The sequence below is a fragment of the Bos indicus x Bos taurus genome, chromosome 2 (genome assembly GCF_003369695.1).
Source record: "Bos indicus x Bos taurus breed Angus x Brahman F1 hybrid chromosome 2, Bos_hybrid_MaternalHap_v2.0, whole genome shotgun sequence".
In the NCBI taxonomy this organism is placed as follows: domain Eukaryota; kingdom Metazoa; phylum Chordata; class Mammalia; order Artiodactyla; family Bovidae; genus Bos; species Bos indicus x Bos taurus.
Genome location: NC_040077.1, coordinates 103108305 through 103129938, shown reverse-complemented (window position 1 = coordinate 103129938; position 21634 = coordinate 103108305). Strand labels below are relative to the sequence as shown.

Sequence of the window (21634 nt, the reverse complement as noted above, 5' to 3'; positions counted from 1 at the left end):
GCTGAAATGGTTAGCATTATCCCACAAGAAGATTAAAGAGGACAGAGGAAAGTATTAACACATAATGTAAAATGATGGAAATCTAGGTTAGACCTTTTAGCAGGCTGGACTGTTGTCTTCTGAGGGGTGACTCTGAGACCTAGTAATGGGTTTCCACAATAGCTGCTGATCATCACTGCATTTATACTCCTTACTGAGATCAAGGGCAGCTTGTGTTCTCAGTAAAGATGCCAAACTCAAAAAGAAGTTATTTTTGCTATTTTTTCTTAAATCTTATTTAAATAAAAATCTTGCATAGCAAGACAGCATCAATATACTGCTTTTTTGTTTGTAATGTGAAGCTAGGTCATGCAAAGAGGGAGATTCACTTGACTTAACTTGACTACAAGAAGATCAAACCAGTCAATCCTAAAGGAAATCAGTCCTGAATGTTCATTGGAAGAACTGATGCTGAAGTTGAAGTTCCAATACTTTAGCCACCTGATGTGAAGAACTGACTCATTGGAAAAGACTTTGATGCTGGGAAAGATTGAAGGCAGGAAGAGAAGGGGAGAACAGAGGATGAGATGGTTGGGTGGCATCACCAACTCAATGGACATCAGTTTGAGAAAACTTTGGGAGTTGGTGATGGACAGGGAAACCTGGCATGCTGCAGTCTCTTTGGGGTTGTAAAGAGTTGCACACACGACTGAGAGACTGAACTGACTACCTTCAATTAGAGTAGTAAAGATTTAAGTAAATACTATTCTTCAACAGAAGTTTACGGACAGTCTCCTTTGGGTAAGGCACTGTGTAAGACCTGGGATACAATGTGACCCAACACATCAAGGATTCTAATATGTTTAAAATCCAGTAAAGGATACGGAGGGATCAAAAAATTACACACAAAAATGTAAATTGCAGCAGTAGTAAGTGCTGTCAAGAAGATCAGCGCAGTGCTATGGATGTTAGAATAGACATTTTTAAGAAAGCGACCAAGAAAAAGAGGGGGTAGTGTACAAGTAGGTACTAACTGGAAGAGGATAGGAGGGATGTGTGAGGCTCTGGCCCTGGGTGGGAGCGAGCATGGTGATGAGGCACTGAGGGAAGATGGTGGAGAGAATCTGGGGGTATGAAGGTAGGCCTCAGACCATAGTAGGTTTGGACCACAGTAGACTTTGTGGACCATTAAGGAGTTTGATCTTTGTCCTAAAACCCAAAGGAAAGGCATTCAAGGGCTTTAAAAGGAGTGTGTGTGACATCTTTACATGTGTGTTTCAAAAAGATCATTGTGGATACAATCTGGAGAACAATTCGGAAGGCCAAGAATGGATGACAGAGCACATATCACTGATCAGACCTTACTGAGAACTGTTTTATGAAAGCAGCATTCAGTTTATAAGAGAATAAGGCTGTAAAGGATGCCAAGAAATTTAATCCAAACTTCTCCTTTCAGACCAGTGGATGTTACAAACTTTCAGGACAAATGACTTCATAAAGTCTCCCAGAAGAGAAAAATCTACCATATCTCTGGGGAACAGATACTGACATTTGACTTTATTATAGAGGAACCCATTTCAATGTTTTAGAATGCTATGCCTCTTACTGGATAACCTTCACAACAACATTGAGAAGAAAGTCGGTACCATAATTTTGATTTTACAGACATGGATTTTAAGAACTCAGATGCAGAGAGTACTGACATATCCTGGGTCATGAAAAAAATTTAGTACCTGTGCTAATTGGTGTCTTTCCTTCTAACCTTCCAGTTCTCTAAGTTGTCTAGAGGACTTTGCATTCAGAAGAAATGTCCTGGAGCACATAGAGTTGGACAGAATTCAAGTTATAATATTTTAGACTTGTTGGGTGTTTACTTTAAGTTATTCTAAGTGTGAAGCTATACTCTTGACCTCAGCTTATACTTTTTATGTACACGTGTGCATTTTCCACCAATCCCAATATGCTTGTTAACTTTTAAAGATAGGTTGATATACAATAGTTTTATGAATTTATGAGTGGTTTTGCTAAGTTCTCAGCCCTACTCCATACAGACTCACAAATACTGTGTGTTCAGTGTAGTGCAAGTGACGGGGTCTTCAAAGGGTTAATGCATGTTAATCTCAGGGAAAGTCAGGTACACAGGCATTCTATGCTGAATTTCTCCTTTTTTCCCCCCTTTGGTAATAGCACATGAATTCTATAAATTGTTTTTAAATTAAGTCAAATTGTATTAATAACAGTAATACTCTTCCCTACAGGTTGATTTTAACGTATCTTATTTGACCTAATTTGTGATATTTACTCTTCATTTTCTAGAGTTTCTAAGAAACTTTAAACATGTGTTATGTTCTAAAATAATTCCTGGAGAATGTCAATGCGAGCACGTTCCTAATTTCTTTCCCTTCCCAATGCAGGCACACTTCTAGCCTAGAATCTGAACTCAGGATTTTCCATTAGCTCCTTTTAAATTGCATTATGAAAAGTAGTTTGAATAGTTTGATTATTCACAATGGTAAGGCATTATCAGAGAAGAAAATAATTCACATCATAAAAAGACATTTCAATAGATACTGAAATGCATCTTTGAGATGCTGGCAAAGCATATAATGCTACATCTGGGTCAATTAACTATAATTACCTGGATAATTTAGGAAAAAGCTATTTATTTTTAACTAAAACTTTTGAGAAACAGAAAACCCTGGACTTTATCAAAATTGTGTATATTTTTGCTTAAACCTCTATACTGTGTCAGGCTAGTACTTCCTGAAAAGATTTCTAACTTTGCCATTATTTAGTCTCAAAGTATTTTTAATTTTTTGGATCTTGTAATTGGCTAAATAGAAGTCTAGAAGAGTGAATATAGTGTGTAAAATTAGTAGACAATAGTAGAAGGAGGAGCAGCATAGTAACATAGCCTTAAAGTATCTCTCCCCAAATAGTAACTTTACTGGGTAGAAACCTAGCCGATTTGGTTCTCAGTGTTCATCTGTTCATCTGTTCTGAATTCTAAGAAGTCAGTTAGCATTCTTATTACTAATGCTTTGAATTCTTTATCTGATACACACTGTTTGTTTCTGTTTCAGTTATTTTTCGGGGGTTTTCTCTTGATCTTTCAATTGAGAACAGTTCCCTTGCCTTTTTATTTTGTTTAACTTTCTCTGCTTTTATGAATTTAGGTTAAAATTTATCAAGTGCAGTCTTGAAAGGGTGTCCTTATGTGAGAGCAACCCTATACAGTGTGCGTACCTTTGGTAGGAGGGCTGGACTTGATATGAGCAGAAGTCACCTCTGTCTTCATGGTACGCTGGTGGCTATCACTGTGGTAGGGAGGGGGGCTGGAGACAAAGGAGCTAGGGCTGGAGCCAGTTGTGAGGTGGGATTTCCCCTCTGCTCAGTGGCTGTCACTGTCTTATCAGGGGTGGGGTTAGATCCCAGGTTGATGGAGTAGAAGCTCTGAGGATTGGGTCCAAGTTGACTCTGTTCCCTTTAAATACGTGTTCTCCCTTTCCCAGCATTGGCACACTTGCCGCGGAGGGGAGCCATGTTGGAGCGAGAGGGGCCCATGCAGACTCTAGGCTTGTGACCAGTCAGGGGCTATGGCAGGCCAGCCACAGAGCTCGGGTGGCCTCCAGTGTGCTGCCTGTGCCAGCGTCATCAGCAATGGCAGCCCCTGCTGGATCTGAGTCTGCTTTGTTCACCACAGCAATCAGCCTCCACGACCACCAGTCTGTTGTGGAGTCATGCTGCAGGGCAGGTGGGGCCCAGGTGGCTCTTGGAGAGTATTGGGCATGGGTTGTGGCGGTCTGGCTGCCGTCAGAGATCAAGACCACCCCTGGTGCACTGCCTGTGTAAACACCAGCTTTGGCTGCCCGTGCCCGTGCAGATGAAGCCTGAGGTCTGAGTCACCTCTGTGTCCTGTGTCTGAACTCTCTTCCCAGCCAGTCACAGCAGCCTTCGCTCTAGTGTGGAGCCGCAAGGTGAAGTAGGTGTGGCTGGAATGTTTGCTTGGCCAAGACTGGGATGCATGCCAGGGTGGTCTCAGGAAAAGAGGAGCAGTCCTCAGTCTGCCTTCTCCACCCTGCACTGGGAGCAAGCCAGCACTCACATACTCTTCACAAGCGGGGCTCAGTTAGCTTCCCACAGCCCTCCTCTTAGTCCCTGCAGCCCTTCAGCCAGCTGAGGGGGCTTATCTTCCCTATGTAGGACCCAGGACTGGGACTCCTAAAATGTGGCTCAAACCGCTCCTGTGTTCTCCTCAGAGTGGATCTCCGCTCATGTATTCTCCGTTTGTCTGAGTCTCCTCTCTTAGGGGAATAGATCTCAGCCTGATTGCTTTTCTTCCCTTCCCTTCCTACCCAGTTACATGTGGATCTTTCTTATAGCCTTGTTTGTACAAGTGTCTCTCTGCCAGTTTCCAATTAGTTATCAGTGAAACTTCTACATATGGATGTATTTTTGATGTGTTTTTGGTAGAAAGTGAGTTCCACATCTTCCCACTCTGCCATCTTGATTGATCTCCTACAAAGAAGGGTGGGTTCTATTAAGTATGGGAAGGTACTACACAAAGGCATGAATATCAGGATATGTGGCCCATTGGTGGCCATCCACACAGCCTGTGTAAAAACACAGACTTGTGCATTCTCTCTTAACATTCATATTAACTCTCAATCTATTTGCATAGTTACTTAAAGACTTCAAGGTTCTTAATAACTGTTTTTTTTACATTGAATTTAATAGCTTCCAAAGCACACCATTGTAGCAACATTTTACTCTAATAAATATATGTGTGTGTGTGTATGTGTGTGTGTGTGTTAATTGACACAGAATTTCAGTATATAAGCCAGCATATAAATTTTTATTCCAAATGATATTTAGAAATTTTGCCAGTATTTAAAAAGAACAATGAAGATAATAATAATACATCCCAGTGACATTTATTACTGACCATGAAATTCTGGTTAGGTACAATGGTAACATACATGATGATATAATACAACCATTAATCACACTGGTTCAGGGATACCTGAAATGACACTCAGTTAAGTATTCAATGCTTCATCTTACAATGGCTGAGACTGTGGGGCATATTTTAGTTAAATAATGAGACTAAAGCCACAGTTCAGGACAGTTCCACTACAAAAGACCTTGGTGAATTCTGATAGGAAGCTCCATTTTCTCCTTATTAAAGAACTAATGCTAACTCTTAAAGGACTGTCTGTCTTAGGGGGTCAATCTTAATCAGTTGAGATTCCCTTTGTCTTTTCCTTCCTCCAAGCATACTCTGTGCCAGAAGGTTTGATGTCTGAAAATGACTGAGGGTCTCAATTCCTGATTATAAATGACTCAACTTTTGTTTGACAGGAACACCAATCTCATTCTTTTAATTTTATGCTACATTTTATCACCTACACAACAAGGAAATTTTGCTTGTACTCAGAGTTTAATGAAATCTGTTGTGAACATTTCCATCAGTTTTTGATTCTCAACCCTAAAACCTCAGTGATTCAAATTTAGTCCAAGTTATCTGAAAGGAAACAGATGTCACACATTCCATTCCATTGTCTTTCTATTCTAAGGCATCCTTTAATCTCTCACCATAATTTTAAAACAAACAAACAAAAAATCCTTTAAATATATATGAAAGTGTTAGTAACTCAGTCTAACTCCTTGCGAGTCTGACTCTTTGTGACCCCGTGGGCTGTAGCCTGCCAGGTTCCTTTGTCCATGGAATTCTCCAGGCAAGAATACAGGAGTGAATTGCCATATCTCTCTGCATTTAAGTATATTCCTGAACACTATTCAGAGAGCAGGTTTTGGTAAATCATTTGACATGGGTTACTACCTCAGTTCCAGTTATTTCAAGAAAAGAACCCAGAACACTTATATTATGATGAAGTTGAAACTTTACTCATGCTGCTATTAAATGTGTAACTAAATTGCAGCTTCTTTTATTTTCTCTAATAGAATAGATCTTCTTTATAGTATTTTAGTCCACTGGATAACATGGAGGGGAAAAAAATTCTATGAGCTTGCTGATAGGCAGTTTAACAGTCCTTTCCAGCTTACATAATGTCTTTATGATGCTGCATGTGTTTGGAATAAAGCCTCAGTCTTCTAAATTTCTTCTTGTTCCTTGTAATCCTCTTCAAGATGATGAGGGGTTTATTGAGCATTGGTTTTATGATCTGGAAGTATGAAGAGCCAAGGTAATGGTGGGGTTTGGGAAATGGGAGTCTCACAGATCCACATTTGTTATGGATCCTCACTGGTTTCTACTAGAGTGACAGATCTTGTCTGTTCTCTGGACTTGTAACCACTGAGACAATTCTCTCACGGTTTGGAAAGTCATTCTTGTACCCACTGCTAATGTCTGTTTGCTAAAATTCTCTCTTTAGTGTTAGTTTCCTTACACTGCAGTCTCTTTGCTGTTCATCCAATATAGTTTACAGTAATTGTCTGAAACTTTCCCAGTTTTATCATCAATAATGCTTCTTCATAAGAAGTAGATACCCTTTTTCTAAATTACTGAAAGCAAGTTCTTTCTTTTTCTCTCAAGTATTTGGATATAAGCATAACTGTTTTAGAAACTTTTTTAAAAATCAAGAGTTTAAAAAAGAAAATATGTGACAGGTTAGTTTTTAAATAACTACCAAGTTCTTTTGGATTTAAATTTTTATTTGATATTGATTCCTTATGATTGCTGAACATACGCATGTCCTCAGATTACTGGGACCCTGTATCACTTAGGGTTCTACCAGAAAAGCAGAACCAGCGGGAGATCTAGGTTAAGAGATTTATTGCAAGGAATTGCTTATGCAATTGTGGGAGTTGGCCAGGCAAGTCTGAAATCTGTAGTACAGGATGTCAGGAAGGACAGGCTGGAACTCTGTGCCTGAAAGCTTCCATTCACAGGCTAAATCTCTTCTTTATTAGGGAAGCCTCAGTTTCACTCTTAGTCTTTCAATCATTGAATCAGACCCACCCAGATTATCTATTAATATCATACTCTTACTTAAAGTTAACTGTTTATGGACTTTAATCATATTTACAAAATACCTTCACAGCAACACCTAGATTAGACTTTGAATGAGTAACTGGAAATCGGGCCTAGCCAAGTGACACATCTATAGATCATCTCAGGTCGCAAAATGTCCATCCCCAGAGTTTCTCAATGTTGCTTATGATCTAATTTTCTGTCCTTCATACCTTTAATCATAGAGGTTATGTCCATGTTTACCTGCTATTTTTTGATATTTAAATGGGTTGATTCTAACCAACAAAGAAGAGGCAGTATAGTCAGTACAGTCTAAATGTAGGAAATGTGTGTTCATACAAACCATACATGGTGGTATTAATTATTTTAAAGCTTTGAAGCTGTTAATTAATTAAAGCTTTTAATTATTTTAAAGCTTTGAACTAACTTTGCTAGTTCAGACTTTATATTTAATCAAAAGCCTTCAAAGACCAATATTCTCTGAATTTAAAGTATAACCAAGAAATCTTGGTTTATAGAGTGTTGTGAACTAGTCATTTCCTGCTAATTTTTTTGTTCTGTGCTGAAATTATAATTAAAAAATTTGTACATTTTTGTTCAACATTATCATGAAAGTATAATTTCAGCATTAAATCTACTTCCACCTTTTCTTACTCACTGTAATTAGTCTTTTTATTTGCTTCACTATATCATGTTAAGGATTTAAGTCAAAGCCTTAATGTATATTAAAAATAAAAAAATTCAGTTATAAATATTGCCACAGAGTATTAATTTTACAATCTGTAAGGGAATTTAAAGATTCTTTTCAGTTTTAGTTATAACAAGAGATATATGGTGGTGGTGGTTTAGTCGCTAAGTCATGTCCAACTCTTGTGACCCCATGGACTGTAGCCTGCCAGGCTCCTCTGTCCATGAGATTCTCCAGGCAAGAATACTGGAGTGGATTGATATTTCCTTCTCCAAGAGATATGTAATAATTGGCATTTTCACATTAGAAAAAGGATCTAGATACGTTTACTAGTTCACTGAAAGGTTGAACATTTTGTCATATCATTTGACACTTAATTGTTCATAAGATGGTCATCCAGATGAGGTAGAATAAACTTACTTTAGCTTTTCAGAGTATCATAAACATGAAAAACCCAAAATATTAAATCTTCAAAAGGAATTCATGGGCCCATGAAAATATGTCACAGATTCCAGAATAGTCTACCCTTCTACTCAAACTGCCTTGGCTATAAGAAACAGAAAATGACAGATCTCATATATTCTGCTTTATGATTGAATGTTACTATGAATTTGAAATAATTGCTATGGAATTAGTCTCATTATATTCCATGATTTTCATTGTTCCGGAGGTTCCAAGTGATCAAGCATTATTTTAGCCAGTAATAATAGTAATCAACTGTTCCAAATTTGGCCTTGGAATACGGAATGAAGCAGGGCAAAGGCTAATAGAATTTTGCCAAGAGAATGCACTGGTCATAGCAAACACTCTCTTCTAACAACACAAGAGAAGACTCTACACATGGACATCACCAGATGGTCAACACAGAGATCAGATTGATTCTATTCTTTGGAGCCAAAGATGGAGAAGCTCTACATAGTCAGCAAAAACAAGACTGGGAGCTGACTGTGGCTCAGATCATGAACTCCTTATTGCCAAATTCAGACTTAAAGAAAGTAGGGAAAACCACTAGACCATTCAGGTATAACCTAAATCAAATCCCTTATGATTATACAGTGGAAGTGAGAAATAGATTTAAGGGACTAGATCTGATAGACAGAGTGCCTGATGAACTATGGACGGAGATTCGTGACCATGTACAGGAGACAGGGATCATGACCATCCCCATGGAAAAGAAATGCAAAAAAGCAAAATGGCTGTCTGGGGAGGCCTTACAAATGGCTGTGAAAAGAAGAGAAGTGAAAAGCAAAGGAGAAAAGGAAAGATACAAGCATTTGAATGCAGAGTTCCAAAGAATAGCAAGAAGAGATAAGAAAGCCTTCCTCAGTGATCAATGCAAAGAAATAGAGGAAAACAACAGAATGGGAAAGACTAGAGATCTCTTCAAGAAAATTAGAGATACCAAGGGAACATTTAATGCAAAGATGGGCTCAGTAAAGGACAGAAATGGTATGGACCTAACAGAAGCAGAAGATATTAAGAAGAGGTGGCAAGAATACACAGAAGAACTGTACAAAAAGATCTTCATGACCAAGACAATCATGATGGTATGATCACTCACCTAGAGCCAGACATCCTGGAATGTGAAGTCAAGTGGGCCTTAGAACGCATCACTATGAAGAAAGCTAGTGGAGGTGATGGAATTCCAGTGGAGCTATTTCAAATCTTGAAAGATGATGCTGTGAAAGTGCTGCACTCAATATGTCAGCAAATCTGGAAAACTCAGCAGTGGCCACAGGACTGGAAAAGGTCAGTTTTCATTCCATTCCCAAGGAAAGGCAATGCCAAAGAATGCTCAAACTACCGCACAATTGCACTCATCTCACACGCTAGCAAAGTAATGCTCAAAATTCTCAAGCCAGGCTTCAGCAATATGTGAACCGTGAACTTCCTGATGTTCAAGCTGGTTTTAGGAAAGGCAGAGGAATCAGGGATCAAATTGCCAACATCCGCTGGATCATGGAAAAAGCAAGAGAGTTCCAGAAAAACATCTATTTCTGCTTTATTGACTATGCCAAAGCCCTTGACTGTGTGGATCACAACAAACTGTGGAAAATTCTGAAAGAGATGGGAATACCAGACCACCTGATCTGCCTTTTGAGAAATTTGTATGCAGATCAGGAAGCAACAGTTAGAACTGGACATGGAACAACAGACTGGTTCCAAATAGGAAAAGGAGTACGTCAAGGCTGTATATTGTCACCCTGCTTATTTAACTTATATGCAGAGTACATCATGAGAAACCCTGGGCTGGAAGAAGCACAGGCTGGAATCAAGATTGCTGGGAGAAATATCAATCACCTCAGATATGCAGATGACACCACCCTTATGGCAGAAAGTGAAGAGGAACTAAAAAGCCTCTTGATGAAAGTGAAAGAGGAGAGTGAAAAAATTGGCTTAAAGCTCAACATTCAGAAAACGAAGATTATGGCATCTGGTCCCATCACTTCATGGGAAATAGATGGGGAAACAGTGGAAACAGGGTCAGACTTTATGTTTTCGGGCTCCAAAATCACTGCAGACGGTGACTGCAGCCATGAAATTAAAAGACGCTTACTCCTTGGAAGAAAAGTTATGACCAACCTAGACAGCATATTAAAAAGCAGAGACATTACTTTGCCAACAAAGGTTCGTCTAGTCAAGGCTATGGTTTTTCCTGTGGTCATGTAAGGATGTGAGAGTTGGACTGTGAAGAAAGCTGAGTGCCGAAGAATTGATGCTTTTGAACTGTGGTGTTGGAGAAGACTCTTGAGAGTCCCTTGGACTGCAAAGAGATTCAACCAGTCCATTCTGACAAAATCAGCCCTGGGTGTTCTTTCGAAGGACTGATGCTAAAGCTGAAATTCCAGTACTTTGGCCACCTCATGCGAAGAGTTGACTCATTGGAAAAGACTCTGATGCTGGGAGGGATTGGAGCCAGGAGGAAAAGGGGACAACAGAGGATGAGATGGGTGGACGGCATCACCGACTCAATGGACGTGAGTTTGAGTGAATTCTGGGAGATGGTGATGGACAGGGAGGCCTGGCGTGCTACGATTCATGGGGTCGCAGTCGGACATGACTGAGTGACTGAACTGAACTGAATTGAACTGAACTGAATAGTAATCAACTGTAAGGAGTTTGTAAAATTTTTACTTCTTCAGATTTCTTATGGTTAGAAAATAGCCTTATTCTAGTGATTGGTAAGCTGGAGTGTCAATGCATCCCTCTAGCATCTGGAGGGAAGGAGGCATCCAGGCCTCAGGAGGAAGTAAGGCTACTCAGTGAGAGAGAGGGAAGAATTTAACTGTCCAAGAATAGGAGGAAGAAGAGTGCAATGAAGAAAACATGAAATGGGAAAGAAGAGAGGGTACATTGGTGAGACTGAGAGGTCACGCACTCTCCAGTCTGTGAGCCACTCATCTCCAATAAGGGAAAGCTTTGTTTTTATTTTTCTATACATACCACCAATGGGTTGAATTTCTTATCTGGATTATGTAGGGTGTTATTTCAAGCCACAAATGCAGGTGTAGGAACTGGGCACAGCAAAGACCTAGTTAACATTTAGCTGTCTGCATTTGTTGGATTGTTTAATTTAATTCCCCAACAAATCTGTGGGCTAAGCATAACTCTTACCCCACTTTCTGGATAGAGCATTGGAGCTTCCAGAATCCGGTGGAAAAGTGGCCTCAGTGTCTGTCTTCTCGCTAAACTCCCTCTGCTCTTTTCCTCCAAATGCCCTGCTTCCTTGTTTGTCCAAACAAGTCTTTTAAAATAAGCTCTTGTAGTATTCTCTCCTTTTACAGTAAGTCAGTGTCTTCTCTTTCACCATGATTTGACATTTCTCACTTGGCCCCTAGTTTAGGGAATGAAGTTGCTATATCAAAGTGGCATCTTGCCAATGACCTCCTGAGGCTGCAGAACCATAGCATCAAAAGAACTCCATTTCAGGGGCTCCTGGTGCTACACAAAATGCTTGTTGTTTGCTCTAAGCAATGAACTTTCATTATTGAAGGCAGGCTGAAGATTCGAGGGTCAAGCTGTAGGTGAGAATGGGATTATGTTTCCCATAAGAGCCTTAGTTGTAGGAAAGTTTCTGCAAGCCTCTCAAAGAGTTTTGAACAAGTTTCTTCTTTATTGAGGCCTTTGTATAGATCATAACCAGCTTTTAAAACAGTTCCATGGTCCAAAGAAAAAGCCTGAGTAGTAGCAGAATGAGCAAGATTAGCTTCATCACAGTCATTCAAATTGTCCTTTTAGATTGAGATATATGCATTTTGTGCTACATGTGTTTCCTCTAGGAAGAAGTTTAATGTATAAACAATAAAAAATTAACAAATGTTCAGTTACTGAATTTAAATTGGTTTTGAATTTGTGAGTTTAGAAAAATACTCTGGGTAAATCTAGATGCTACAAAATTTGGTTCAAAAGATCTGTCCAGTTCTCTGTAGCAAGACTTCACTGATACGCCATATGCTCCATTTGTCACATGCTATCATTAAAGTACTCATTAAAATGCATATCTGGAGGGCCAGATGTTTCATTTTTATTATACACCATTTTCTTCATATTTATAATCCATGTGTGTTTATATAATGCCTAGAATTTTGTGAATTTTTTAATATACTTATGCATATGCTTTTGTATCTGTAAAATCTATATGGACTTTTTTATATCTATATACACACATACAGAAATAGATTTTTTGAGTATGGACCTGTGAATTTATTCCATTCTATTTAAAAAATACATTCTCTTGTTCAGAAGTCAAGCTATCATATACCAATATACATGAAAACCAATTACTCCCTTCCATTTCTCTCTGTTATCTTTTCTTTTCCTTCATTTCAAAATATGGCTCATGGGGCACCTGATGAAAGGGAAATGCTGTTAAAGGAGCCACATGAAGGGGCATGAAAACAGAGACTTTAGCTCTCCAGACATGACAATTAATGCTTGAATCACCAGACTTTTAAACAAAAAAATTTTGTTATTGGTTCCAATTGAAATCATTGAGCAGTCCCTTCTCTAACCTAGGAGTAGTGTTCTCTCCTAGAGAGAGAAATAAAGTAACACTAGATAAAAACAGAGATTTGTCTTTTAAGCTGTGTTAGGTTTTTTTGTGGGGAAAGACACAAGTTGAGAATAAAACAATGATAGTATTTTTCATTTTCACTTTTTCCTCTAAAGTGGAGAATTGATTAAAACTTATATTGCAAAAAGTGTGGGGGGGCGGTGGGAAGGAAATTGATCATATACATCAAATCTTCCCTTAAGTTTTAATGGGTTGACTAAAAAAGGACCAATTAGCTTCTGTTTCTTATCCCCACAAGATTATAGCATTGTATGTAGTAAAATTAACTCAACACACTTTACCAGTTTGACCAAGTAAATTACTACTCATCCTGGATGAGTGGGTGAGTAATTCTTTGCAAGATTGTTAATCACTCTATAATTCCCAGAGTCACATGGCTCAATGATAAGATAATCATTAGTTATTAATATCAAAATGGTTCTTCTTACAAGACCATGTTGTTCGTGATGGGGCATTCTGTACCACTGTATCATGTTGAAGAGAGAAGCTGCCTTTTAACTTAGCTTGAAGTGAGTATTGTCTCACTTATGTTGAAGTGAGTCCTACTTAAAACATGTTTTACTTCCTGATTTTGTGAATCAGATTTGTACCAGTTGCTTCTTGACTTCCCTGGTGGCTCAGACAGTAAAGAATCTGCCCGCAATGCAGGAGATGTGGGTTTGATCCCTGAGTCAGGAAGATCCCCTGGGGAAGGGAATGGCTACCCACTCCAATATTCTTGCCTGGAGAATCCCATGGACAGAAAAGCCTGGTGGGCTACAGTCCATGGGGACACAGCTGAGTGACTAACACTTCTTAACGCAATTCTAACCACATAATCATTGGAGTGTCTCAGTGTGGATAAAGCACCTGAAAATCCTGAATCTGATACCTTCCTCACACCTACCTCTTTCATAGCATTGGCTATCACCACCTTTCATCACAGGTCGATCTTAGGTAATGAGGTATTAGCAATTAGTGCCTCATTATCATAAGCCTCTCTTGGAACCCCACCCTCCTCATAGAAGGATGATGCTGTTATTTTTGCCATGAGTTGGCTTCAGTTTCCCAACTTATTTCACATTTCCACCCAGGTTAAATGCACACACTTGCCGTGTTTTCTTATCCGTGCTTGCCTGTTGGAGAACAGGTTTTGCAAACCCAGAGACTTGGGTTCAAATCACTGTCCTTACACTCATTAGCTGTGTAACCCAGAAAAGCTACTTGACCTGTGCCTCCTTATCTATACAGCAGAGGCTATAATCTGACATCACAAGTTTATTATAAAGATTAGATCCTAGCTGTGATGGGCATCTCATAGCATCTAATTGAAAAAGTCAATGATGAGGAAAAAATAAGTTGTCACTGATGCTATAAACAAAATTTGGAGGTGAAGGACTAAAATTATGGATCTGGTTCCCATAAAAATTCCTAAGCTATTTCATTTCATCATTAACTCAATTCCACATTGTTTTCTCCCATTCAAAACAAGTTTCCAGTCTCAACATGAATTTGTCGTCCTGCTACTTTTTTTGTCTTCTCACAGCCTCAATTTCATCCCATCTGTTTCTTTAGAAGAGTTGCCAGAAACTTGCCATTCTAAATATTCAGTATAGCATCCTCTGATCTTCAGTGTTAAGGTCCCCCACTCTCCAAACTTTGTTGTCTACCACTTCAAACCAGCTCTTAGATTTAATCAGGCCAGAGTTCTCACCATTCTCCAGGGATGTAGGATTAATCTCTAACCTTTAATTTTGATAGGGTACAGTCCTTTTCTTCAAGGGGCTCGGAATATAGTTGAGGAGGTCAACTGACTGTGGCAAAGGCTAATTCAGGAGTTGACTCTGAACGGAGGTCTATGATAAAACAGATGGAGGGGTGATTAATTCAGCCAGGAGTGGGGGTGTGGTGGGTGGAGGGGCTGGGAAAGGCTTCAGAGACAGAGTAACAGTTGAGTCAGTCATTTAAGGAGCATGATTTTATTTTGGGCAGAGGGAGACTAGTAACCAAAGCTTGAAAGTAGATAGTCCTCATCCAAGGCATTACAGCAGATGGCAGGAGGCATGGCTGAGACTGGAGAGACGACACCTGATGAGGCTGGCAAGGACCAGGCTGAGAAGTTCTTTGATGCTCTACCAAGAAGCCTGAAAAGAGCAGTGTTCCTTTTTCCTGAATTCCTGGTGTAGTTATTCTTTGTGTATTTATTTTTAGCATTAAAAAAATTTAATCCATGTGATTTGTAGGCCCCTGGAGAATCAGAAAAAACTGTGAAGCTCTCCCCATTTCTCCTTAGCTCTCCCCATTTCTCCTTAGCTCTCCCCATGCAGTGCAGTACACAGGACTGGAGGTAGCATGACCCAGAGAGGAAACGTACAGACACAGAGTTTGGGTTCCCTTTCTGCTGTTTCCATCGACCCCACTTCTAACTGGGTGAACTTAGGCAAGTTAAAGCATGTCTGTGAATGTTACTTTCTTCCTCTGAACATGGGGATGATGCCAGTTTCTATGTAATTGACCTCATATAATGATTCAATAAAAGTGTCACAAATGTTTGCTACTCAGTTATTCAGTAAACATTAATTGACCATCTACTGCAGGATGAGACCTGTGCTAGATTCATATTATACAGTGATTAGTTGAATATATAAGACTTTAAGATCTAGTATTTATTATTATTATTACTGTAGACCTTTAACGTGTGTGTGTGTGTGTGTGCTCAGTCGCTCAGTCATATCCAACTCTTTGTGACCCCATGGACATGGCTCACGAGGCTTCTCAGTCCATGGAATTTTCCTGGCAAGAATACTGGAGTGGGTTGCCATTTCCTACTTCACAGTATCTTCCTGACTCGGGGATTAAACCCATGTCTCTTGAGTCTCCTGAATTGGCAGGTAGATTATTTACCACTGTGCCACCTGGAAAGTCCTTTAATAAATACTATTTAAAAATTAATGTATTTTTGCCACATTAATATCTTACCTGTGGTTGGATCAATTCCCTCTTGCCCTGGTCCTGGAGTGTGTTATTTGACTGTTTGACTGACAAAAATTGCCACATCCAACATTTAATAGAGCCCACCAATTACAGTGGCCACAGGACTGGAAAAGGTCAGTTTTCATTCCAATCCCTAAGAAAGGCAATGCCAAAGAATGCTCAAACTACCGCACAATTGCACTCATCTCACACGCTACTAAAGTAATGCTCAAAATTCTCCAAGCCAGGCTTCAACAATACATGAATCGTGAAATTCCAGATGATCAAGCTGGTTTTAGAAAAGGCAGAGGAACCAGAGATCAAATTGCCAACATCCACTGCATCATGGAAAAAGCAAGAGAGTTCCAGAAAAACATCTATTTCTGCTTTATTGACTATGCCAAAGCCTTTGACTGTGTGGATCACATTAAACTGTGGAAAATTCTGAAAGAGATGGGAATACCAGACCACCTGATCTGCCTCTTGAGAAATTTGTATGAAGATCAGGAAGCAACAGTTAGAACTGGACATGGAACAACAGACTGGTTCCAAATAGGAAAAGAAGTACGTCAAGGCTGTATATTGTCACCCTGCTTATTTAACTTATATGCAGAGTACATCATGAGAAACGCTGGGCTGGAAGAAGCACAGGCTGGAATCAAGATTGCCGGGAGAAATATCAATCACCTCAGATATGCAGATGACACCACCCTTATGGCAGAAAGTGAAGAGGAACTCAAAAGCCTCTTGATAAAAATGAAAGAGGAGAGTGAATAAGTTGGCTTAAAACTCAACATTCAGAAAACAAAGATCATGGCATCTGGTGCCATCACTTCATGGGAAATAGATGGGGAAACAGTGGAAACAGTGTCAGACTTTATTTTTTAGGGCTCCAAAATCACTGCAGATGGTAACTGCAGCCATGAAATTAAATGACACTTACTCCTTGGAAGAAAAGTTATGACCAACCTAGATAGCATATTCAAAAGCAGAGACATTACTTTGCCAACAAAGGTTCGTCTAGTCAAGGCTATGGTTTTTCCAGTGGTCATGTATGGATATGAGAGTTGGACTGTGAAGAAAGCTGAGTGCCGAAGAATTGATGCTTTTGAGCTGTGGTGTTGGAGAAGACTCTTGAGAGTCCCTTGGACTGCAAGGAGATCCAACCAGTCCATTCTGAAGGAGTTCAGTCCTGAGATTTCTTTGGAAGGACTGATGCTGAAGCTGAAACTCCAGTACTTTGGCCACCTCATGGGAAGAGTTGACTCACTGGAAAAGACTCTGATGCTGGGAGGGATTGGGGGCAGGAGGAGAAGGGGACGACAGAGGATGGGATGGCTGGATGGTATCACTGACTTGATGGATGTGAGTCTGAGTGAATTTTGGGAGTTGGTGATGGACAGGGAGACCTGGCGTTCTGCGATTCATGGGGTCGCAAAGAGTCAGACATGACTGAACGACTGAACTGAACTGAACTCTGCATGTAACTTAAATAAGCAGGGTGACAATATACAGCTTTGATGTACTCCTTTCCCAGTTTGGAACCAGTCTGTTGTTCCATGTCCAGCTCTAACTTTTGCTTCTTGACCTGCATACAGATTTCTCAGGGGGCAGGTCAGATGGTCTGGTATTCCCATCTCTTTCAGAATTTCCCACAGATTGTTGAGATCCACACAGTCAAAGGCTTTGGTATAGTCAATAAAGCAGAAGTACATGTTTCTCTGGAACTGTCTTGCTTTTTCGATGCTGCAATGCATAGACATCACCAGATGGTCAAACCAAAATCAGATTGATTCTATTCTTTGCAGCCAAAGATGGAGAAGCTACAGTCAGCAAAAACAAGACTGTGGCTTGGATCATGAACTCCTTATTGCCAAATTCAGACTGAAATTGAAGAAAGCAGAGAACACCACCTGAATAAACCATTCAGGTATGACCTAAATCAAATCCGTTATGACTACACAGTGGAAGTGAGAAATAGATTTAAGGGACTAGATCTGATAGATAGAGTGCCTGATGAACTATGGATGGAGGTTTGTGACATTGTATAGGAGACAGGGATCAAGACCATCCCCAAGAAAAAGAAATGCAAAAAAGCAAAATGGCTGTCTGAGGAGGCCTCACAAATAGCTGTGAAAAGAAGGGAAGAGAAAAGCAAAGGAGAAAAGGAAAGATATACCCACTTGAATGCAGAGTTCCAAAGAATAGCAAGGAGAGATAAGAAAGCCTACCTCAGCAATCAATGCAAAGAAATAGGGAAACAACAGAATGGGAAAGACTAGAGATCTCTTCAAGAAAATTAGAGATACCAAGGGAACATTTCATGCAAAGATGGGCTCAATAAAGGACAGAAATGATATGGACCTAACAGAAGCAGAAGATATTAAGAAGAGGTGGCAAGAATACACAGAAGAACTGTACAAAAAGATCTTCATGACCCAGATAATCACGATGGTGTGATCACTGACCTAGAGCCAGACATCCTGGAATGTGAAGTCAAGTGGGTCTTAGGAAGCATCACTATGAACAAAGCTAGTGGAGGTGATGGAATACCAGTTTCTATTTCAAATCCTGGAAGATGATGCTGTGAAAGTGTTGCACTCAATATATCAGCAAATTTGGAAAACTCAGCAGTGGCCACAGGACTGGAAAAGGTCAGTTTTCATTCCAACCCCAAAGAAAGGCAATGCTAAAGAATGCTCAAACTACCGCACAATTGCACTCATCTCACACGCTAGTAAAGATCATGGCATCTGGTCCCAACATTCATGGCAAATAGGTGGGAAAACAGTGGAAACAGTAGCTGGCTTTATTTTTGGGGGTCTGGTATTCCCATCTCTTGCAGAATTTCCCACAGTTTATTGTGATCCACACAGTCAAAGTCTTTGGCATAGTCTAAAGCAGAAATAGATGTTTTTCTGGAACTCTCTTGCTTTTTTGATGATCCAGAGGATGTTGGCAATTTGATCTCTGATTCCTCTGCCTTTTCCAAGACCAGCTTTAACATCTGGAAGTTCATGGTTCAAGTAGTGTTGAAGCCTGGCTTGGAGAATTTTGAGCATTACTTGGCTAGTGTGTGAGATGAATGCAATTGTGCGGTAGTTTGAGCATTCTTTGGCATTGCCTTTCTTTGGGGTTGGAATGAAAACTGACATTTTCCAGTCCTGTGGCCACTGTTGAGTTTTCCAAATTTGCTGATATTGAGTACAGCACTTTCATAGCATCATCTTTCAGGATTTGAAATAGTTCAACTGGAATTCCATCACCTCCACTAGCATTGTTCATAGTGATGCTTCCTAAGGCCTACTTGACTTCACATTCTGGGATGTCTGGCTCTGGGTGAGTTTTACACCATCGTGATTATCTGGGCCATGAAAATCATTTTTGTATAGTTCTTCTTTGTATTCTTGCCACCTCTTCTTATAACTTCTGCTTCTGTTAGGTCTATACCATTTCTGTCTTTTATTGTGCCCATCTTCGCATGAAATGTTCTCTTGTTATCTCTTGATCTTTTCTTGAAGAGATCTCTAGTCTTTACCATTGTATTGTTTTCCTCTATTTGTTTGCACTGATCACTTAGGAAGGCTTTCTTATCTCTCCTTGCTATTCTTTGGAACTCTGCATTCAGTTGGGTATAATTTTCCTTTTCTCCTTTGCTTTTTGCTTTAGGCCTCCTCAGACAGCCATTTTGTATTTTTGCATTTCTTTTCCTTGGGCATGGTCTTGAGCCCTGCCTCCTGTACAATGTTATCAACCTCCTTCCATAGTTCTTCAGGCACTCTATCAGATCTAATCCTTTGAATCTATTTATCACTTCCACTGTATAATCGTAAGAGAGTTCATTTACCAGAATGCTGATAAGTTGTTTCAGTCGTGTTCGACTTTGTGTGACCCCAGAGACGGCAGCCCACCAGGTTCCCCCGTCCCTGGGATTCTCCAGGCAAGAACACTGGAGTGGGTTGCCATTTCCTTCTCCAATGCATGAAAGTGAAAAGTGAAAGTGAAGTCGCTCAGTCGTGTCCGACTCTTCACGACCTCATGGACTGCAGCCTACCAGGCTCCTCCATCCATGGGATTTTCCAGACAAGAGTACTGGAGTGGGGTGCCATCACCTTCCCCGAATGGTCTAGTGGTTTTCTCTACTTTCTTCAATTTAAGTCTGAATTTGCCAATAAGGAGTTCATGGTCTGTGCCACAGTCAGCTCCTCGTCTTGTTTTTGCTGACCGTATACAGCTTCTCCTTCTTTGGCTGCAAAGAATAGAATCAATCAGATTTTGGTATTGACCATCTAGTGATGTCCATGTGTAGAGTCTTCTCTTGTGTTTTGGAAGAGGGTGTTTCCTATGACCAATGTGTTCTCTTAACAAAACTCTATTAGCCTTTTCCCTGCTTCATTCTGTACTCCAAGGCCAAATTTGCCTGTTATTCCAGGTATTTCTTGACTTCCTGCTTTTGCATTCCAGTCCTCTATAATGAAAAGGACATTTTTGGGGGTGTTAGTTCTAGAAGGGTTTGTACGTCTTCATAGAACTGTTCAGCTTCTTCAGCATTACTGGTCAGGGCATAGACTTGGATTACTATGATATTGAATGGTTTGTCTTGGAAATGTGTTCTTTCATGTATTGTATTGTTCTAACTTTGTGTATTTGCTGCTCAGTTTAGTTTTTGCTTAAAAAATATATTTTTCATCAACTGTGTGTCCTGGGTCCAGCATATTGCTGGTTGCCAAATTTTTCTTTCTTCCCTCAGGGGAAATCTTAAAGTATCTGTCAGTAACATCCCAGTCTATAGTCAGGAGTGAGGCACAAACCTATATCTTCCTCTATGCAAAAAATAAAACAGAATTCATTATCTTTCATCATCTTGTACATTTTCTCCAACATTTTCCTTTTGGTTGGTCTAAAAGTTACTTTAAATTCTGTTTTTTCTTTTTTGGACAGGAAGGTAGGATTTACTGGTGGGCATGATTAAGATAGGGACAGCCCCAAAACTCTCATGAGTGTAGGGCCCACCGTTTGTCCAGAGGGCCACAATTATGGCTATATTTGACCTCACAGCCATCTGGGATGAGCTGCTTTTCTGCCACCATATTTTCAAATTCATCCACATTAAACTTAGTAAATCCCTACTTCTTGGAAATGTGGATCTTCTAGCGACCAGGGAACTTGAACATGGCGCTGTAAAGGGCCTCAATCACATGCGCCATGTACTGCAAATTGGTGCGGATGGACATTATGACTCGGCCCATGTGGACCCTGGCCACTCTGTCCTAGGGCTTTCCAAAGGCACTATGCATACCTGTCTGAAGCCTAGACTGGGCACAGCATGCTAGTCATGAATGGCCACTGGAAAGGTTGTCTCCAAGGTCCTTTGGAAACCGGTACAGGCATCAGTCTGTGTACATGACCAAGGAGGCTGCTATTTTCAGCCATTGCACACTGGGCCTCAGTGGGGAAAAGAGCACGGTGGGCTTGCTGCTGCTGCTGCTGCTAAGTCGCTTCAGTCGTGTCCGACTCTGTGCGACCCCAGAGACGGCAGCCCACCAGGCTCCCCCGTCCCTGGGATTCTCCAGGCCAGAACGCTGGAGTGGGTTGCCATTTCCTTCTCCAATTCATGAAAGTGAAAGTGAAGTTGCTCAGTCATGTCCAACTCTTAGCGACCCCATGGACTGCAGCCTACCAGGCTCCTCCGTCCATGGGATTTTCCAGGCAAGAATACTGGAGTGGGGTGCCATTGCCTTCTCCGACAGTGGGCTTAATAGGCTGCAAACTCCAGTTCTATTTTGATCAGAGGTTATGATCCCTATTTATGTAAGCTATAGCTTCCAAGAGTAATGCTAAGCAAGGCCTTTTCCTCAATGCAATTTTAAAAGATGGTTTTAAACTCAAATTTAAAATGAAATCAGAAGATTGGGATTAACATATACATACTACTATATATAAAATA

General features: G+C 40.2%; 1 non-coding gene across 1 annotated transcript; it reads right to left on the bottom strand.

Annotated features, from left to right (window-relative positions):
* Positions 1-21040: 21040 nt before the first annotated feature.
* LOC113881607 lies at positions 21041-21171 on the bottom strand. The gene has a single exon (XR_003508102.1). It is a non-coding gene; the product is annotated as a small nucleolar RNA SNORA70 (small nucleolar RNA).
* Between the last annotated feature and the right edge of the window lie 463 nt (positions 21172-21634).